Genomic DNA, 19,350 nt, shown 5'->3' with positions numbered 1-19,350 from the left:
TATTCTCTCTCATGCCAAGTTCAGGTGAAGTATTACCTAGGAAGTTTATCCTCATGTCTCTCATTTGTATTGCTCTCTTTCCTCTAACTCAGTAGTTTTCAATTTTGTCACCTGGGACACTTTAAAAAATATTGATGTCTGGGTCCCATTCTTGAGACTGGGGGATTTAATTGGTCCAAGGTGTGACCTGAGTGAAGGACATTTTTACAAAGCTCTCCTACTGATTCTAATATACAGCCAAGGTTGAGAACCACTGCTCCAGCAAATGCTTGTGTTTTCATCTTATCTGTCAATGTCGAGAGGAGATATCACATGATAATTAAAAGAAAGACTGCTAAATGTCTGTATTCATACCTCTTGGCTCTAATTCTAACTACTGGTCAAACCTTGAGCTCTTTAAGCAATCTTTGGTGCCTCTGTTTCTTCATTTGTAAACTGGGAGGGATAAAAAGACGCCCTAGCTTTGTTGAGAAGGTTGAATGACATAATGTATATAAAAGTGTTTAGTATAGCACATGCCTTATCTTTGAAACTCACCTAGAAGATCTGCCTGGGCATAACCAACCACTCTTTCTGTGGTTCTCAAAAAATACTTGTTATTTGATGGATAGAAAACAAGCAAGTGTGGCCAAACCACATGATTGCAACTCTTTGAGCCATAAATCTTATTTTAGTTTATTTTTAGAATAGTTTTGTCGTATCTTCACTCTCCAAATATCTTCAACCAGTGTAAGCTGAATGCACATTAGAATCTTTTTGGAAGCTTTTTAAAGTATCAGGCCCAGGATCCAGCTCCCCCACCTCTTCCCTGATATATTAACTCAACTGGAGCCCAGACATCATATCTTTTAGCCCTTCAGGTAATTATAATACAGAGAAAGGGATTCCAATCTCGGACCTGGACTAGATGTCTACAACTGTTGCACTCTGAGTACATCTAACAAAGGTAATGACTTATACCTGGGAATGCCATGGTGGGTCTACTGAGTGGGAAAGAGTGTAGTAAAAGGGAAGTAGGAAAGGGAAGGGATTTAAAAAGAGAAAGAGGAAGGGAGGGAGGGAGGGAGGGATGGAGAAAGAGATCAGAAACCAGAGAAAGTAAGGAAAGATGGTCAAGTACACCTAAAAGTTATCTCTTGATGATTTGTTGGTACTCATGCTATGTATTAACTGTGCTCTTCCACCCCAAATGGGCCTTAAGGAGAGATGGGTATCCATGAAAAGAATCTCATTAGAGTGGAGATTCTATGTCCTTCCCGCAGTATGCACTCAGAATCTGTTTCAGCAAACCCGAATCCAACAGCTGTACAGATTTGTTCTGTGGCCACTGAGGTAGGTAGTACTAGAAGTTGTGTAAAACAAGACTATGCTGAAAGTTTGGGGATATTCCTTAAACAACTCCAAAGAAGAAATTCCTTGCTCATCCTGGGTAGTACACAGGTCACTAGGGGGACTGCAAGTAATGTGAGTCAGAGGAGACAATTACTCAAGAAAGTTGCCCAATCTCCTAACATCCAGTGGTGCTGAGAGGCTCTAAGTAACTGCAAGGTGACTCCCAGGCAGGTGGCCAGAGCACAAAGAAGTTTCCTATCTGCTGCAAAAGGATCTATAGCAAACCATATCACAGCTCAAATTTACACATCTGTTATAATGTAGAAAATTCTTTCCCACTTATGATCTTACCTGGTTTTTCTTTCAGGGGGGAAAAAAAAACACCTTTGTAAGATACATGGGTTAAATATTATCCCCATACTGGCGGTGAAGCTCAAGTCTTGGGCAGTGAGTGACTGATAGAGATAACCCTATCTCCTCTCTGGATGCACTCTTCCTTAAGAAAAGCATAATTAATCATGGCATAGATGATTATAAATAAACTATAAGTATTTAAAAACAACCAATTGTCTAGGTGCTGAAAATCAGCACGTGTGGGGCACCAATGAGCCTCCGTCTAAGAAGGAAAGGTGAGCACGGGGAGGTGTTTTGATATGAAATAACAGTAAATTGCACTGGGAAATGGAAATTTAATATAAACAGTATATTTTACCAGCAAAAGAAGATTATATATAACATACCACTCTCTATATATTTCTGGAGTGAACATGAAACCTCATTTACCGAATGTGACTGTTACAGGTCAGACATTTTATTAATACTAGTTACTGATTACTAAATATCTAAATAGTAGAATAAGACAAGATTCTTGACATGCATGAACAATCCAATCCTAACAACTGCCCTATAATATAGGTCATTATTACAAGATTATTCTCCACTCATATACAGGGAGACAGAGGCCCACCAAGTCAGGGCCCCACAGCTGGCGGATGGCAGGGCCATGATTCAGACCCAGGTCGCTCTGACTCCCAGCTCATGCTTTTTCCGCTGCTCTATGCCATCTCCTCTAAGCCCATAATTAAGCAAAATAATATACTCTTCACAAATGAAAAGATCTCATACACGAAAGTGACGAGACGACTTTTGGTTGATGGGCTTCCAAATATGTGGCGGATCCTTTTTCTGGAAACCGCATTTGGCATAAGGGGGCCTAAAGTCCAGACAGTTTTCATGACGTAACTCAAGGTCTCCGTGAATGTTAGCCTTGAGTCTGAAATAGCTCTGAGCCCTCCCATCCTGGCATCTTCCCTGCAACGCCCCCTAGTCCCCCCAGCCAAACTCAGACCGCCCACAGGACTTGCAGGTGGGTGAGCTGACAATGCTGGTGGGGTTGGAAACAAGGTACACTGTGATCCCCTTCTTCATCCCAGTAAGTATTTCCAATGCTCTCACTCTCTCGGAGCTTATTCTCGGCTCTGTAGGGCTTCATGTTTGTTTGTTTTGCTTTCAGGTTTAAAAAGGACTCTTAGCAGCAGTTCAAGACTTTCATAAAATTAATCACTTAGAGCCATCCAGAGGGCTGCTGGAAAGGAACGACCCTCTGTGAGGTGGTGCCTGAGACCAGATTTTGACTGTGATCTGATTTTGCATAAAACTCGTTTCCATGGTGTTTCTCTTTATCTCCATTCCCATCTACCTAGTCTTCATCAAAGAGCATCTTCCCCCAAGTCCCAAAAGCCAACTGGACACGCCACAGTTCTCATCACACCCAATAGCCTTACCTGTGAGTCCCAGGGATTCTGCTGCTCTGGCTCCTCAGCAGGTCGCCATCTCCCTCAGTCTTCCTTGGTCACATGCCTTGTCTTCCTTGAGACCCTTTTCCTACCAGGGTTTAGTTTCTGTCAAAATGGAAGCAATCAGAAGTAGTGAAAAGGGGCATTGGAATGACAGTCCAAAGAACTCAGTCTGGGTTTACTTCCCCCTCTTCTCACTCAGCTGATGAGGTGACCAGGAACCAGTCACTTACCTGTTGGAAACTCCTTTTCTCATATATAAAGCAGAGATCACAGTAATATGTGTCCTACTTGTCTCACAGACCCCTAGTAAGGGTCAGAAGAGAGAGGAGACAAAATGTAAGGTAAGCCTTAGTTCATTCACTGCCACTCCTGTGACTAGAGACTCTCTCACGGAGCTCCTTTTGACAGAGGGGAGTTGGAGCTGGAAGTGAACTATCGTATACGTTGTCATGTGATGGAATAAGGTGTAGAGTGTCAAGGGGGCCTGGAGGAGAGATCCTGGCTGACATCTGGGATAGGGAATGCAGCTAGGTTTCAAGAAGAATCCACAGAGGAAGTCAGATTTGAGGCGGGCCATGATGGCAGAATAGGCATTCTCTGAGAAAACAAAAGAACAAAGAGCATCTCAGGACAAAAGACCAGCACATATAAAGAGCTGCTTATGCTAACATAGATTTTGTCACCTAAGTGCCAGGGAAGGCACAATGGCTTTAAGCAGAAAGTGGAATAATAAGATGCATGTTTAAGAAAGATCATTTTAGGGTGCCTGGGTGGCTCAGATGGTTAAGCGTCTGCCTTCGGCTCAGGTCATGATCCCAGGGTCCTGGGATCAAGTCCCACATCGGGCTCCCTGCTCCTTGGGAGCCTGCTTCTTCTGCTTCTCTCTCTCTCTCTCTTTGTCTCTCATGAATAAATAAAATCTTAAAAAAAAAAAAGATCATTTTAGAGGCAGTGGGGCAAGGAAAACAAGAGAAAAATTATTTTTGTTGCTATTATTATTGTTATTATATGAGATTATCTCTCATGGGAGCCTGAATAGAGATTAAGTATGAGTTGAGTCAAGAGTTCAATTTTCCTCTGCATTAAGGAAAGAGAGTGAACCCTGGGGCAAGACTGGGAGGGGGAAAGAGGCATTGGCCTTTGTTCCAAGGTAAGGTGACACCCCAGAGTAGGATAAAGGCTCTCTTTCTAGGGAGTGGAGGTTCCTTAATGTCAGTAACCTCAAGAAGGAGTTGATGCTGGAAAACTAAATGGAGCCCAGGATGACAAAACTCATCCCTGAGCCTAGACTCAAAGGAGTCTAGATAAGTTCAAAAACATTCTCTTGCAGGACAAATGTCTTCTGACACAGAAAGATAGCCCTGGAGGCATGCCAGGAGGCCCCTGAGAGGGACCCCAGGAGAATGCACTTGGGTCTCTCATGCCTAAGTGTCTCCACGTCAAATAACAGTTGTATTTCCCCCTGATTTAATAGCCTTTTCTCATCCCAGAGCCATTGGCCATGTCATGAAAACTTAACTGGTCTCAGCTATGCTGAAAGAAGAATGAAGCTTGCCCAGGCCAGAACCACAGTGATAGAGAAAAGCAGTGAGGATAACGGTCAATGTTTACTCAGCCAGGAATAGAGTTAGGAGCTTAGGTGGATTACCTTATTATCTCAACAATCTTGAGATTAGAGAACTGCAGTTAACCACATTTTACAGGTAAGAAATCTAAGGTTTAGGGTGGTTAGAGAACGTGCACAATCACACAGCTGATATGTGGCATTCTGTCTCCAAAGATAAGTCTGTTTGCTGCTACCCTGGACTATCTCCCAGCTTTGGTCCAAGCGAGCAATGGCCATAGCCATGCATAGAGTGGAAACAAAGGAGACTGGCAGTGTCATGGGGAGCTGTCTGAGATGGAGCAGCCATGGTGGGTCCATGGCTGAAAGATGCAAGCACAGGCAACAGTGCACACTAACATTGGGAAGGAGGGAGATGTGGCCTGGGGCTTCTCTGAGAGTCAGAAGAAAGGTCAAGGAAACTTCAAAATGAAGACTAAGACCCTGTTCATAGTGATGAGTGGCAGCAAGCTGCCAGACTTCAGCCTACCCAATGTGGCCATCTTTATGCCTACCAGCTAGTGAGGCCTGAGGGACTTCCAGCTTGCCATCACCTGGCCATGAGTATTGTTTTCACAGAGGAGAAAAGAGGAAAATATCAAGAAATTACAAAGTGGCCCGTAATCAAATTTCAAACTTGAAAATTCCTGAGAAAAACTCTATTCTACATAGACCTAAACAAATGACACGCTAATAGCACGCTGTTTTTAGAGCCCTCTGACTTAATCTGCTAATCTATTATCAACTCTACTGTTACTAATGGATTTTCTTTGTAATTCAATACTAGTAGTGCAAGGAAGAAACTGGCCGTGGCACCAGAAGCATCTTTAAAGGCAAATAACATCAATATCTACCCACAGGGCCTCAAAGACATGTTGTCCTCCAAACCAGTCCCCAGGAAGCTGTCTGGAGTCTTAGCCTCTCAAGATGAAGCCTCTCTACTTCCATAATCCCTGTAGAACATTCCACAGTTCACAGATGACCCCGCCACTGGAACTCTTCCAGATAAGGGGGCCGCATCTCAAGATCCCTATCACTCAAAGTGTAGAAATCTAAATCAGCAGCAGCAGCAGCATCTGGAAGCTTGTTAGAAATGCAAAATCTCAGGCCCCACCAAAGACATAAGAAATCAGAATCCTCTTTTGTTTTAATGTTTTTATTGTTATGTTAATCACCATATATTACATCATTAGTTTTTGATGTACTGTTCCGTGATTCATTGTTTGTGCATAACACCCAGTGCTCCACGCAGAACGTGCCCTCTTTAATACCCATCACCAGGCTAACCCATCCCCCTACGCTCCTCCCCTCTAGAACCCTCAGTTTGTTTTTCAGAGTCTATCGTCTCTCATGGTAAGAAATCAGAATCCTCTTTTAACAAGATCCTCAGGTGATTTGTGTGCATGTTACGTTAAGAAGCATAGCTTAAGATTGCCTGAGGTCTCTAAGTATCAGGTACCACATGGGATATAATATCTGTATTATAACATTAACTTGAGTATGGGTTTGTGCTGCTCAAATAATTAGTGACTCCATTAACTATTGACATCTCAACATGTGTCCCTTGCTCTTGCTCTGCTAAGCACTGTTGGTGATACCAAAAAAAAAAAAAAAAGTCAAGATATGATCCCTGTTGACAGCAAGCTTACAATTCTGTTGGAGAAAGAAAATATACATATGCTCAGAATGACCTTTCAGCAAAGGAAAGACGACCCTGTCACTGCTCTGCATAAAATAACCAGGATTTGCCAATGCCAACGAGTGAAGTCTATATTGCCCCAGAGCATCAGAAGCCTTTCAAAAGCCTGGATGGAGCACACCTTCCTCCCCGACCTTATCCCTGGCCACTGCCTTTCCCCCAGTGCTTCGCCCCAGCCACACTGACCCTGAAGGTCCTAGAATGTGCAGACCTTGCTCCCATCTCCATGCCTTTCCCTTGCTGCATGACCCCGCCCCTTCTTGCCCTTCCCCCTCCTTATGATCACTCCACTGAATTCCGTAGGCTTACCAAGGAAAGCCTTCCTTTGACTTCAAATTTGAGGGAATTGTTGCCCTTCTCGTACATTCCCATTGCAAGTTCTGTTTTTGACTGTATTCTAGGTACAAGGTCTAGTTGAAAGAAATAAAATGGTCTATGAAAAAGCTATAAATCAGTGATGCAATCCAGCACATTACCGTCTCCAGCTCAAACACACCTAAGAGTCCGGTCCCAGGATAGACGTTCCCTAATCCTTCTCCCTCAGACTTCCCTGCAGATCACCTGACCTACTGGCTAAGCCCTGTGGGAGCTAGAGGCTCCGTCCTGCACCTGGGATCTCCTTCCACACCTCCTTCATTTGGGAGACTCCTGCTCATCCTTTATATCTCATCTCAAATGCAACATTCCTTAGGAAGCTTTCCCTGCTTCCCGGAAGTATGTTGGTCCTTCTCAGCTCGGTTCTCCAACATCACTTTGTATCTGAGAACTTATCTGGTTGATTGTTTATCTTTGCTTGCCTGTCTCTCCCACCTGACTCAGTCTTTCTAGGATAGAGACTTATCTTCTAAGGCATGAATAGGACTGCTTGTGTATTCTCAGTGCTCTGCAAATGTCTGGCACAAGATAGACCAGTGCTTCCAACGCCTACTAATTAATCATCAGAATCAACCACATGTCACTTAAAAATCCATATATGCCCGTGCTTCATCTCAAAAGATCCTGCTTCTATAAGGCTAAGATAGGGTTTCGGCATCTCTATTTTTCAAATGCTCCCCAGATAATTCCGATGTGCAACCAAGATTTAGAAACACTGTAGGAGGCCCTTACTAAAGTTTGTTAGTGATGGAATTATCCATCCTCTAGCCCTGGGCATGACCCACTGCTTTTCTAGATAAACCTGAGGTACCTTGATTGGACTGCCTTGGTCCTTTCTGGCTAGATACACACCCTATACCTATCTACATGTTGATATCACTGCACTAATAGTAAGCAGTATATGTACTTATGGGCTCTGTTGTTGTGTGTGGCCATCTCCATGTATAATGGGAGGTAGAGAAGAATATGACGGGTGTGTAATTGCAGTAAGAATAATGACAGAGACTTTCAGGCACACCTCGTCTTCCCTGTCCAATGTTCCCAAGATATCATGCCCATACCTTTACAACAACATCCCTTAACTTTCCTGGTGTGAGCATATCTGTGCTTAAACCAGACTGCCCCTGCTAGACTCCCTGAAGGAAGGACTATTCTCTTTGGTGCCATAATCTCAACTCCTATCCCAGTGCCTGCCACATAATAAGTACTCAATAAAGGTTTGATGACTCCCTGACTCCATGCAGACTGAATGTCTGAATGAATAAATGAGTGAATGAGAGGATTTGGACAGGTGGAAAGGAGGAAGAAGAATATTCCTACAGGAGTCGGGATTCAGAATCAAGGCATTCACGTGTTTAGAGAAGAAAATGAGATTGGTGCATGCATGAGAAAACTAGATAAGAGTTTTTGAAGATAGCTCCTCCTCTTTGGAGAAAGTTGGAGGCCTTTGTGGTTCCTTCCAATGAGATTCTAACAGTGGACTGCTGTACTGTGCAGGAGGGAGCTGTCCTGGGAGTCAAGTAGAGTTATTCCTAACTCTGCCATAGAATTTCTATGTTGCTATCAATAAAGGGAAGAAAGAAAATGAAAGGGAATATTTACTTAGTATCTTTTTTGTGCCTGGCGCTTTGCATATGCTGTGTCCCTGGACAGCAGTGACAGCTTCTTGTGCTATTACTGTCACCTTTCTGCTGATGGAAATGAAAGTAAAAGAGTTTAAATGACTCTAACAACTTGTTTTTTTTCCTGTGTACTTTGCTGCTTCCATTCACTTAAGCTATCTGGGTGTCTGTTTGTGTGACTTGAAAATGAATGGATTGTATTAGATTACATCTTAGGTCTTTTTGGCTCTAAAATCAATGGGTTTACCTTTGCTGTGGGGTTTCTCAAGCTTGAGGTAACTTCCTTTGAAGCCTGTCTATTACTTAGTACCACACTACTCACCATTCAATAATTGCTTACTAAATGCAAGAACTGAGTTTAATCACCTGGGTAGCTCTGGGAGATAAAGACAGTATAACATTTTGCTCTAGTTAAAAAAGGTTTGCTCACCATACCTGAAGAAACCTTGAATATTCTTGTTCCTTCACTTTTGCCCGTAATTTGTTCTCCACTTATCAAAATTCTACTCTGTCTTCAAAGTCTAACTTGATTCTCCTCTTCCATGAAGGCTTCTCTGGCTGCCGATGAACCAGGCAACATGGGAAGGAGGATGGGATTATTGCAGTTGATTTACCGATGGAGTCAGTCACATCTAAACCTTGGGCTGCTCCATAATTAGGGAATGGATGATGGGAGGCAACCTCAGGGTCCTATACATTTCCTCAAGGGGATTTAACGAAAGAAGAGTCCAAAATTGCTCTTCCTAGAATCTCTGGGCTTTAAAAGACCTCATTATCACCTTAGAAACAAAATGACTGTATCTAATTTAAAAATCTCTATCACCTCTAGCTTTTACAATTCTTTACACACTTTTCACAACCAACCTCTGCCATCACATACCATTAAATCTACATGCACCCACTACCCTCCACCTGGGGGTAGTACTGGAAAATCACTGAAGAGGATTGACTTTATGCATTACATCTCTGCCTGAGGACATCCTGAAGAGGTCAGGTCACCATCCGTGCAAGCAGAATCACCTGCCTTATGGAAACATGTCTTCTTTTGAATATACCTTTGCTCATCCTTAGTAGAACAAGATGGAATTAGCATTACATAGCCACGACGAACGAAACTGAAGTGCTTACTCCCAAGTATACACACATATGATGTCCGACGTGCAACACAGATGACTAAGGAATATGTTAAATATTCCGGCTCATCATGGTATATGAATCACAGTGAATGACTGCTCCTGGGAGCTTTAAAATCAGACAACAATTTTTTTGTCCTTTGAAGGTTATCATTTAACATTTGCTCACTTTTGTGACCCTGACAGAACAAGTCATTTGGTAAATATTTGTTGACTAAATCCAACAATCAATGGATTCATCTCTCTTTTATTTTTCTCTCCCCTAATATGACTCTGAAAATGTGTCATCAATATAATAAACACATTAATTTAACACTGGAAAACCTGAGTCACATAATGGAAGAAACCTGTGTCCCCAGGGCTTTGCTAATGTTTCTGTAGTTATACTTGCAATTCATCTGTTTTTACATGCCTCTCTCCTCCACTGGTCATGTGTTTTTTAAGGGAGGTGACTGTCTTACTCATCTCTGTATCATCAACATTTATTACAGTGCTCAGCTCATAAGTTTAGTAGCTGTTTATTAAATGAGTGAGTAAATATATTTCTAAAATGATTGCTGTGCCTACATTGACTTCCTGGCCCCTCCTCATCCCTGTTCCAGTATTTTTTTTAGAATTCTCAGCTACTTCTCTGTTGTATTTAGACAAGCAGCTTGTTGGAAAATTAAAAGTAAATCCCTCTTACAAAAAGTAGAAACTCTTGATAGAAATGATTTTTAAATGTCTTTTAAATCGTAAAATCGTAATGCCTGAAGGAACATCACAAATCTTTCAAACATAAATAATATATTGAGAAACCTACCTAGCAATAAGGTGAAATTGGTGTATCTGTTTTATAAAGAATATGTATGCTATATTAAAATGAATATGTAGATAAAACATATGAACAATGAATAGACAGGAGAAATTAAAATGCAAGGGACAAGCATATGGGAAATCTTTCATACAGATATTGGGGGGTGTGGGGGGTCTAAGAGCTCTCATGCTCTGTTCATAGGAATACAGACTGGTGCTGCCACTCTGAAGAGCTAGCTGGCATTACTGACTTTATATGCATATAACCCAAGATCCTGAGTGAATACCCCAAAGAAATTCTCACATAACATCGGAGGAGCTAAGAGAATTTGGCAGGGAGTCAGAGGCAATCTGAGCATCCATCAATTGGAGCATGAATAGATAATATGATGCACACATCCCAGGAAATTTAGTATGGCAGTACAAGCTACAAATCAGATTTTCACATAGCAACAGTACTTACTGAGACACATGATACAAGACCATTTATGTAAATGAATAATACATGTACACAAAGCAAAAGATATTTTGCAATAACATATACAACCCAAAACAAAGCAATCCACTTTAAATACATGATGATGGTAATCTATAATGGGAAGGGGTTAGGAATATGGACTAATAATGATAATAGTGAAAACTGGGAATAAATAATTTTAAAATAAGAGGGAGCCCATATGGCCCATAGATGAAAATGTTCCATGAACTAAGCAATATGATCAACTCAAGCCCAGTACTGGAGGTCCAAAAGAAAAAATTAAACAAAAAGAAAAAAAAGGTTAAAACTTGCTAGTAATAGAATTAATGTAAATTAAAACCATAGGGTAACTTTCTCACTTACCAAAATCATAAAAGGTGTATTTTACTTGAACCAATAGCCCCATTTTGTCATTTAATGATAATGATCAGCACTGCTATTTAACTTTAATTCTGTAGGTATAATCCTATATAGTTAAGCAAAAGAAAAAAATTAAAGGTGTAAAAATTAAAAATAAGTAATATTTATTATTTTACTGTATATTTGAAAAACCAAAGAGAATCAACTGAAAAAGATTTTTAAATTTTTTGTACTTTTTTTTGGTAATTTTTTATATTACAAAGAATAAGGCAAATTTGCTAAGAAGACAGGGCACACATTTCAAATCCTCAAATTAGTAGCCCTTCAGGTAGAATCAAAACTAGTTTGTAGGTATAAAGAAAAAAGTCTCCAACCACAATGGGACAAAAACAAAAACAAACTTACCATTAGTGTTTAAGATCTAGAGAAAGAAAATAGAGAGGCCATGTTTAGGCGAAAGCCTTGAGCAATGGAATGCAGAAAGGGCCACCTGACTGAATACACACAGCCCCCCCCCCCCCCCCCGCCCCGGAAGATCCACCTCAAAATATCCATAGGCCCCAAATAACCAATGGGCTACTTACAAGTAAGCATAGTTCCCAAAAAAGGGAAGATTCCCTATGTCACCCTACCTCCTCATCTTCCCCCTTTTAAAAGCAGCCCCCACCCCCCACCTCATGGCAAACAGCCTCTCCACTACTGTCCGGCGCACAGCTCCCTTGGGGTGTATTCAGTACACTTCTATCCCCTTTGTTCTACCTTGGGTGAATTCTTTCACCGTCCATGACACGGCTTCTACCCAATTGTCACCCCACATTTTGGGGTCCCCATCCAATCTAGAGACACCCCATTTAGCCACCACAGAAAACTGTAAGATTCTTCTGAGAGACAAAATGAAGACTTGATCAAATGACAAGGCATATCATGATCCTGGATGGAAAGAATTGATGTCAGTACTTTCTAAATCACTCTATAAGTGTAGTGTCATTTTAGTAAATATACCAACAGGTTTATTTGGGAAACAAAGAGCAAATTCCAAAGCCAATACAAAAGAATAAATAAGGATATCCAGGGCAATTCTAAAAAAGAGGAGTACTGAGAAGGGCCAACCTTTAATAGATGTTAACATATTGTATAAAGCCAAATAATTTGCAAACTATATCACAGGTAGATGAATAGAAAGACCCAGGAAACAGAAAACAACTCAAAAAAATGGTCCCTGTGTAGACATTAAGTATATGATAAAGGTGGCATTTCAAATTAGTGAGGAATAGAAGGATTATTTAATAAATGATACAAAATAACTAGATGGCCACTGAAAGAAAAGTCTAGTTGAATGAAACCATATAAGTGCAAGAAAACATTATCGTGATTTTTTATACATAATCTCTAAGGGGCAAAGGTCTTCCTAAACATGACATAAAAACCAGAAGTAATGAAACAAAAAAATGTGAAAATTTGACAATAAAAAATTGGGACACATCAAAATCCACAGTAACCAAAGTCAGAATTCTCAAGGGCAAAATGAGAAAAAGATTTGCAATTTATATCTTAGAAAACAAGGACCAATTCCCCAAATATATAAAAAACTCCCATAAACATTAAGAAAAAGATCAACAATCCAATAGAAAAATTAAAGGGGTATTTAGAGAAAAAATAATAGCCCTTAAATATATATAATTGTGTTCAAATGTTTTAGAAGATAAATGCAAATAAAAATTACAGTGAGATACCATCCCCCCCCAACATATTAGGAAATACTTTAAACACTTGTTAATACATGGGTTGTCAAGAATGTAGGGAAACAGCCATTTTCCTACACTGCTGGTAAGAATGTAAATTGGTAGCACCTCTAGGGAGAACAATTCATCGGTAGCTATCAAAATTACAATTGCAAATATTTTTGACACAGAAATCGCACATCTACATATTCCTTCTACAAAAATACCTGGACAAGTATAGTCACCGCTACCCCATTTCTAAGAGCAAAGATTGCAAACTATTGTTTCCAATCCTCCGCTGAAAATGTGTTCTCTTCCTTTATTGCCTTGGGCATAGTAACAATGAGGAGTTTCAAGTTAGTCTCTGAATTCCTGGGAACCCTGTGGATCTGTGTTTATTTCCTTTTGTTTCTATTAATTTTTCTTCAGGTGGTCAGGATTCCTTAACGTGCCTGTTGTTTGGTTGGTTGGTTTTGGTGGCTGGGCTTTCTATTTGTAAAATTGTTTCTAAAAATAATGTGAAGCCGATTGTGGTTACATTCCAAGAGCTATTAGCAATCTTGAATCATCTCATTCCAATTTCAGGAATTAAGAGATGGTGATCAGTCCCTGTGAGGGCTTGCCACTTAGGATTCATTCATTTTTGGGGTTTATCCCTTTGGAGTCCCAGCCTAAAGTTGAGGGGTCACCTTGGAGTGTCCATAACTCCTTGTGGTCCCATGAGGTTGTCACAAAGTCCTCCGCATTCTTCTTGCCCAGGTCTAAAACACCCTCAGAGGTGGGGCTCACAGTCTTTGGGTCTCCCCTCCCCTCAACTCCTCACCAAGTAATTCCTTCTCTCTGTTTAACCCTCCACTACTTCAGGTAGATATAAATAGATATAGATATAGATAGATAGATATAACATTTAGCTAGCTTTTCTGGTTGTCCTCATGGGAATTATTCCATATTATCTTGTGTGATGACCAGGAACAAAATTCAAAAAAAACCCTACATGTTCATCAATCAATAAATGATGGTGCATTTATACAACAGAATAAATTATTGTGTATTTATGGTTAAATAACAAAAATGTTAAGTAAATGGTGGTACATTTATATAATAGAATGCTATTTGGTACAGAGAGTCTATTTTTTAGGTGCTGATATACACCAATCTTCAAAATATATTGTTTAGTGAAAAAGCAAGGTACAGAACAGTGGACATTGTATGCTATCATTCAGGCATAAATATCTCTAGAAGTATTCAAAATAATTTAATACTTGGATTGTTTGGAGCTTAGCAAAGTGAATAGCCAAGGCATGGAAGAGAGAAGAAAATTCTTCAGTTTTTATCATTTTGTATATTTGAATTTTGAAACCAGTAATATATTATCTGTTCGATATAAAAGCAGATAAAATAAGCATTAAATAATAAAAAAATGGGTAAAGCTATGTGTGTGAACCTATTTGTCACTGCAGTATTTATAACAGCAAAAAATTAAAAGTGACCCAAATGTTCAACTGTAAGGAAACAGTTAATTATATCAGGTGTCACTGATGGCATATTCTGCAATAATATGAAGAATAAATATGGAAGCTATGTAGAAACATGGATACACTACTTTTCTATTGCTGTGTAATAAATTAACACAAACTTAGCAGCATAAAACATCATTTGTTTTCTCATAGCTGTGTAGATCAGAAGTCTCACGTGGTGAAGCTGGGTTCTCTGTTCAAGGCTTCACAAGGTTGAAATCAATGAAATTGTCAGGTGAGATGAGTTCTCATCTTAGAATTCTGCCTTCCTCAATGGAAAATGCATATTTTTAAAGAAAGAAAATAGCAATGACTCTTAAACATATGCAAAGATATTCAATCTTACAAGTAAGAGAAATTATAGTGAAGTACCCTTTTCATCAGACAGAAAAGGTTTTAAAAATTTGCTTACACACTGGATTGGCAAAGGTGTAAAGAGGCAGATGCTTTCTTACATCCTTCTAACTTGTATTAAAATACTGCATATAGCAATATACATAAACTATGATAACAACCAGGAAAAGGAGGTGTGTGTGTGTGAGAAAGAGAATAAAAGAGAGAGTACAAAAATATTAATAGTCACATAAAAGAATTTGGGTGACTTAATTTTTTGTTAATTTTGAGATTTCTAAGTAAGAAATCTCAAATTTTGTTTTTGAAATTTTCTTCTATCATCAAAATTGTATTTACGGAGGAAGAACAGTAACTTTTTGGTCTCTTTCTGTTTACCACTGCACACACAAAAACAAGTAGATTTATTGCACTGTTCCAGATCATTGTTATTTGTTGGTATTGCTGAGATTAGGACATAGGGCCCAACCCCAGGTCCTGTATATGCCATGGTGTCCCGTGTCTTGCTGGAAAACTCCAGGCGTAGGAGAGTATGACAATTATGGGATACCTATTAACTTCTGTGTGCTCACTACTTACTAGGTACATTTATGTCTAGTTAACCTTCACAATGATCCTATACGATAAATTTTATTTCATAGTATCACTGGGTTTTCAATCCCAGCTCTGATCCAGAAAAGCCGTGGGACTTGGCAAGGATTCCGCCCCTCCTTGCTCCATTTCCTCTTCTGTAAGATGGAATAAGAGTCATGAGAGTTGTGTATAAAATGAACCAGATACCTTTGATACCTGCCTATATCCTCCAGCACTTAACCACACCCATACATACTTAGTCAACTTCCAACTGCCAGCACCTTTGACTCATTGTTGGAGGTTTTTTCCTCCGACTACGAGACCCCTTCTGTTCATATATGGGAAAGTCTGGAAGTTCTGGAAGAATTAATGTATCCTCCCTTCTTCCAACAGCCCTTAATCAATGAATAACTGGGGAGTGTGCAGAAAGTCACTGAGCTACCTCAGCCCCTGGGCAAAATGACTGAGATGCTTGTTCTATTCAATTTCCCACTGTTCCCCAGCAGTATTAAGTTCCATTTATTCTCAGAGTAATTCCCTTGACAATATACTCTTTTTTTTTTTTTTTTTGTAGTAAGAACATCTAACACGAGATCTACCCTTTTAATGAATTTTTGAAAGTACAGTACAGTATTGTTGACTACAGACATGATGTTGTACAGCAGATCTCTAGAATTTATTCATCATGAATAACAGAAACCTTATAACCATTGAACAACTCCCCATTTCCCCCTTCCCTAAACCCTTAGCAGTCATCTTTCTACTCTTTGCTTCCATGGCCTTAGCTATTTTAGATATCTCATATAAGTAGAATTATAAAGTATTTGTCCTTCTATGACTGGCTCATTTCACTTAGCATAAAATCCTCTAGGTTCATCTGTGTTGTTCCATATTGCAAGATTTTCTTATTTTTAAGGCTGAATAATATTCCATTGAATATATACTACATATTCTTTATCCATTCATCTGTCAATGGACATTTGGGTTGTTTCCACATCTTGACTATTGTGACTAGTGCTTCAGGGAATATGATTTTAATCAAGGTGTTGGTCAGGGCTGTGGTCTCATCTGAAGACCTGACTAGGAGAGGATCGGCTTCCATACACACAGGCTTGTTGGAAAAATTCAGTTTTCCAGAAGTTACTGGGCTGAGGGCCTGTTTCCAGCTGGCTATTGGCTAGAAATGTTTCTTAGTTCCTTGCCACATGCACCTTCCTAATATGGCAGTATGCAAATTGAGAAGGCAATAGAGAGAATCTGCTAGGAAGATGGAAGTCATAATTTTATATAACCCAATTACATAAGTGATATCCCATCATCTTTTCCTTATTCTAATGGTTAGAAGCAAGTCAAAGGGTGAGCCCACATTCAATGGGAAGAGACTGAATGAGGGTGTAACTGCCAGGAAGCAGGGACAATTGGAAGACATATTGCAATATACCTGTTACACTAGTCAGTTTTAGATCATTCTGATAGGAAAGAAAGCCTAGATCTTTCAGAAAAAAGTCCTTTTTGGCTTCTTTGAGGCACTCTTGGAATCTTAATAGGAGATTTCCCTCATGAAATTAGCTTTTCCTTAGGTAAATATATTCTAAGAATGTAGGATGGCTCTAAAACTTTATGGGTAACAATAAGAAGACAAGAAGGAAATCAAAGTTATTCATGACTAGTTGAATTGCAGAAAACTGGGAGAGTATATTCAGTATTGGTGGACCAATCTGGATAATGGATATTGACAAAGTTAAATCAACATATATGCATAGAACATACTCTTTTGTATATAGTAGGAACTTAATACTTATTTGGAAAGAAATAAAATAGAATTAGATTTAAATGTATAGATTTCAATTATCTTTGCTGATATTGTCCATGCTTTAACTTTTACCAAGAGCCATTCTGCTTCTGCTTCCAAATGTGATGAAGAAGAACTTGTTCCTTAAAGTAGAAATAAAATTGACTATAAAAAGCAGAGTCCATGCTATTATTACTCACTCCTGACAGAGCTGTGCTTATAAAATACAAAGGGCTTCCTTCTCCCTAATCTGAGGGGATGTTCTAGTCCACCAAGTGAAAAATAAAGCTACCTTCAACAGCTGCCAAGGAGTTAAGAAGCTGGGTATGAAATTGTGTCTCCCTCATTACCTGCAATGCATGGCTGAGTTCATTCGAAGTAATGCCTGGAAATCCTCTACTAAAACAATCACAGGGTAGGTTGGGAGTTTATGCCTTTTGACCAGGTCCACAACCCACATCTGCCACAGAGAATTTTAATTGATATTATTCTAGAGAACAGTTCCTATGCTAGCATTAAATCAGAAAAAAAGGCAATTTACACTGCATTATTCATCATTCCAGCATAAATGAAAATAGAATGGATTTAGAGTAGAAAACTACTTTTCAGCAGGGAGAAGGCTTCTATATAACCAGACTATCAACTACCAGCTTTAAGGTTGGGGCCCCATATACAAAATATATATGACAAATGAATAAAAATGTTATTTCTAAATCACCTTTTCCATAGCACAAATAAGGCAACTGTTTTTTCTTTGTACTATGATTTGAAAGCACTGCTTTTATTTTTATAACATTAGAATATTAATTATCAAGCCATTGGGAAAAAAATATATATATATATAAAGAGAGAGAGAGAGAGAGAGAAAATCTTACTGAAAGTTTTAACTACTTCCCTTATACATTATATGTCTTTGTGATCTGCTTCCTACTTTGTCTTTGTTTTTATTGTGTCTTTCCAGGCAATGGAGAACTGTAATGGACTCTGAGTCAAGAATGTAATTATTCAGATATGTAGGATTTTTTTCTTCTTAGAATTTACCATAGAAGTTCCTTTTGCCCATTTTTCAAGAATGTAAGAGAAAAGGCAAGGGAATTTGACATTTATTGAGCATCTACTATGTGTCAACCATTTTTTAAATTTTTTTATTGTTATGTTAATCACCATACATTACATCATTAGTTCTTGATGTAGTGTTCCATGATTCATTGTTTGTACATAACACCCAGTGCTCCATGCAGAATGTGCCCTCTTTAATACCCATCACCAGGCTAACCCATCCCCCCACCCTCCTCCCCTCTAGAACCCTCAGTTTGTTTTTCAGAGTCCATCGTCTCTCATGGTTCATCTCCCCCTCCGACTTACTCCTCTTCATTCTTCCCCTCCTGCTATCTTCTTCTTTCTCTTTTTTCTTAACATATGTTGCATTATTTGTTTCAGAAGTACAGATTAGTGATTCAAAAGTCTTGCACAATTCACAGCGCTCACCATAGCACATACCCTACCCAATGTCTATCACCCAGCCACCCCATCCCACCCTCCCCCACCACTCCAGCAACACTCAGTTTGTTTCCTGAGATTAAGAATTCCTCATATCAGTGAGGTCATATGATACATGTATTTCTCTGATTGACTTATTTCACTCAGCATAACACCCTCCAGTTCCATCACGTTGTTGCAAATGGCAAGATCTCATTCCTTTTGATGGCTGCATAATATTCCATTGTGTATATATACCACCTCTTCTTTATCCATTCATCTGTCGATGGACATCTTGGCTCTTTTCACAGTTTGGCTATTGTGGACATTGCTGCTATAAACATTGGGGTGCACGTACCCCTTCGGATCCCTACATTTGTATCTTTGTGGTAAATACCCAGTAGTGCAATTGCTGGATCATATGGTAGCTCTATTTTCAAATGTTTGAGGAACCTCCACACTGTTTTCCAGAGTGGCTGCACCAGATTGCATTCCCACCAACAGTGTAGGAGGGTTCCCCTTTCTCCACATCCCCGCCAACATCTGTCGTTTCCTGACTTGTTCATTTTAGCCATTCTGACTGGTGTGAGGTGGTATCTCATTGAGGTTTTGACTTGGAGTTCCCTGATGCCGAGCGATGTTGAGCACTTTTTCATGTGTCTGTTGGCCATTTGGATGTCTTCTTTGGAAAAATGTCTCTTCATGTCTTCTGCCTATTTCT

At 39.6% G+C, this 19,350-nt stretch overlaps 1 long non-coding RNA gene across 1 annotated transcript in view; it reads right to left on the bottom strand.

The window, feature by feature from the left end:
- Nucleotides 1-3,113: 3,113 nt before the first annotated feature.
- The window catches only part of LOC113910229, a 29,972-nt gene continuing 13,735 nt past the window's right edge, over nt 3,114-19,350 (bottom strand). The window contains exon 3 of the long non-coding RNA XR_003515983.1: nt 3,114-3,233. This is a non-coding gene — a long non-coding RNA (uncharacterized LOC113910229). The remainder of the gene's footprint in view (nt 3,234-19,350) is intronic.

The sequence above is a fragment of the Zalophus californianus genome, chromosome 4, assembly GCF_009762305.2.
Source record: "Zalophus californianus isolate mZalCal1 chromosome 4, mZalCal1.pri.v2, whole genome shotgun sequence".
Lineage (NCBI taxonomy): Eukaryota > Metazoa > Chordata > Mammalia > Carnivora > Otariidae > Zalophus > Zalophus californianus.
Note: the sequence above shows the minus strand (reverse complement) of the source record. Positions and strands in the feature narration are given on the sequence as shown.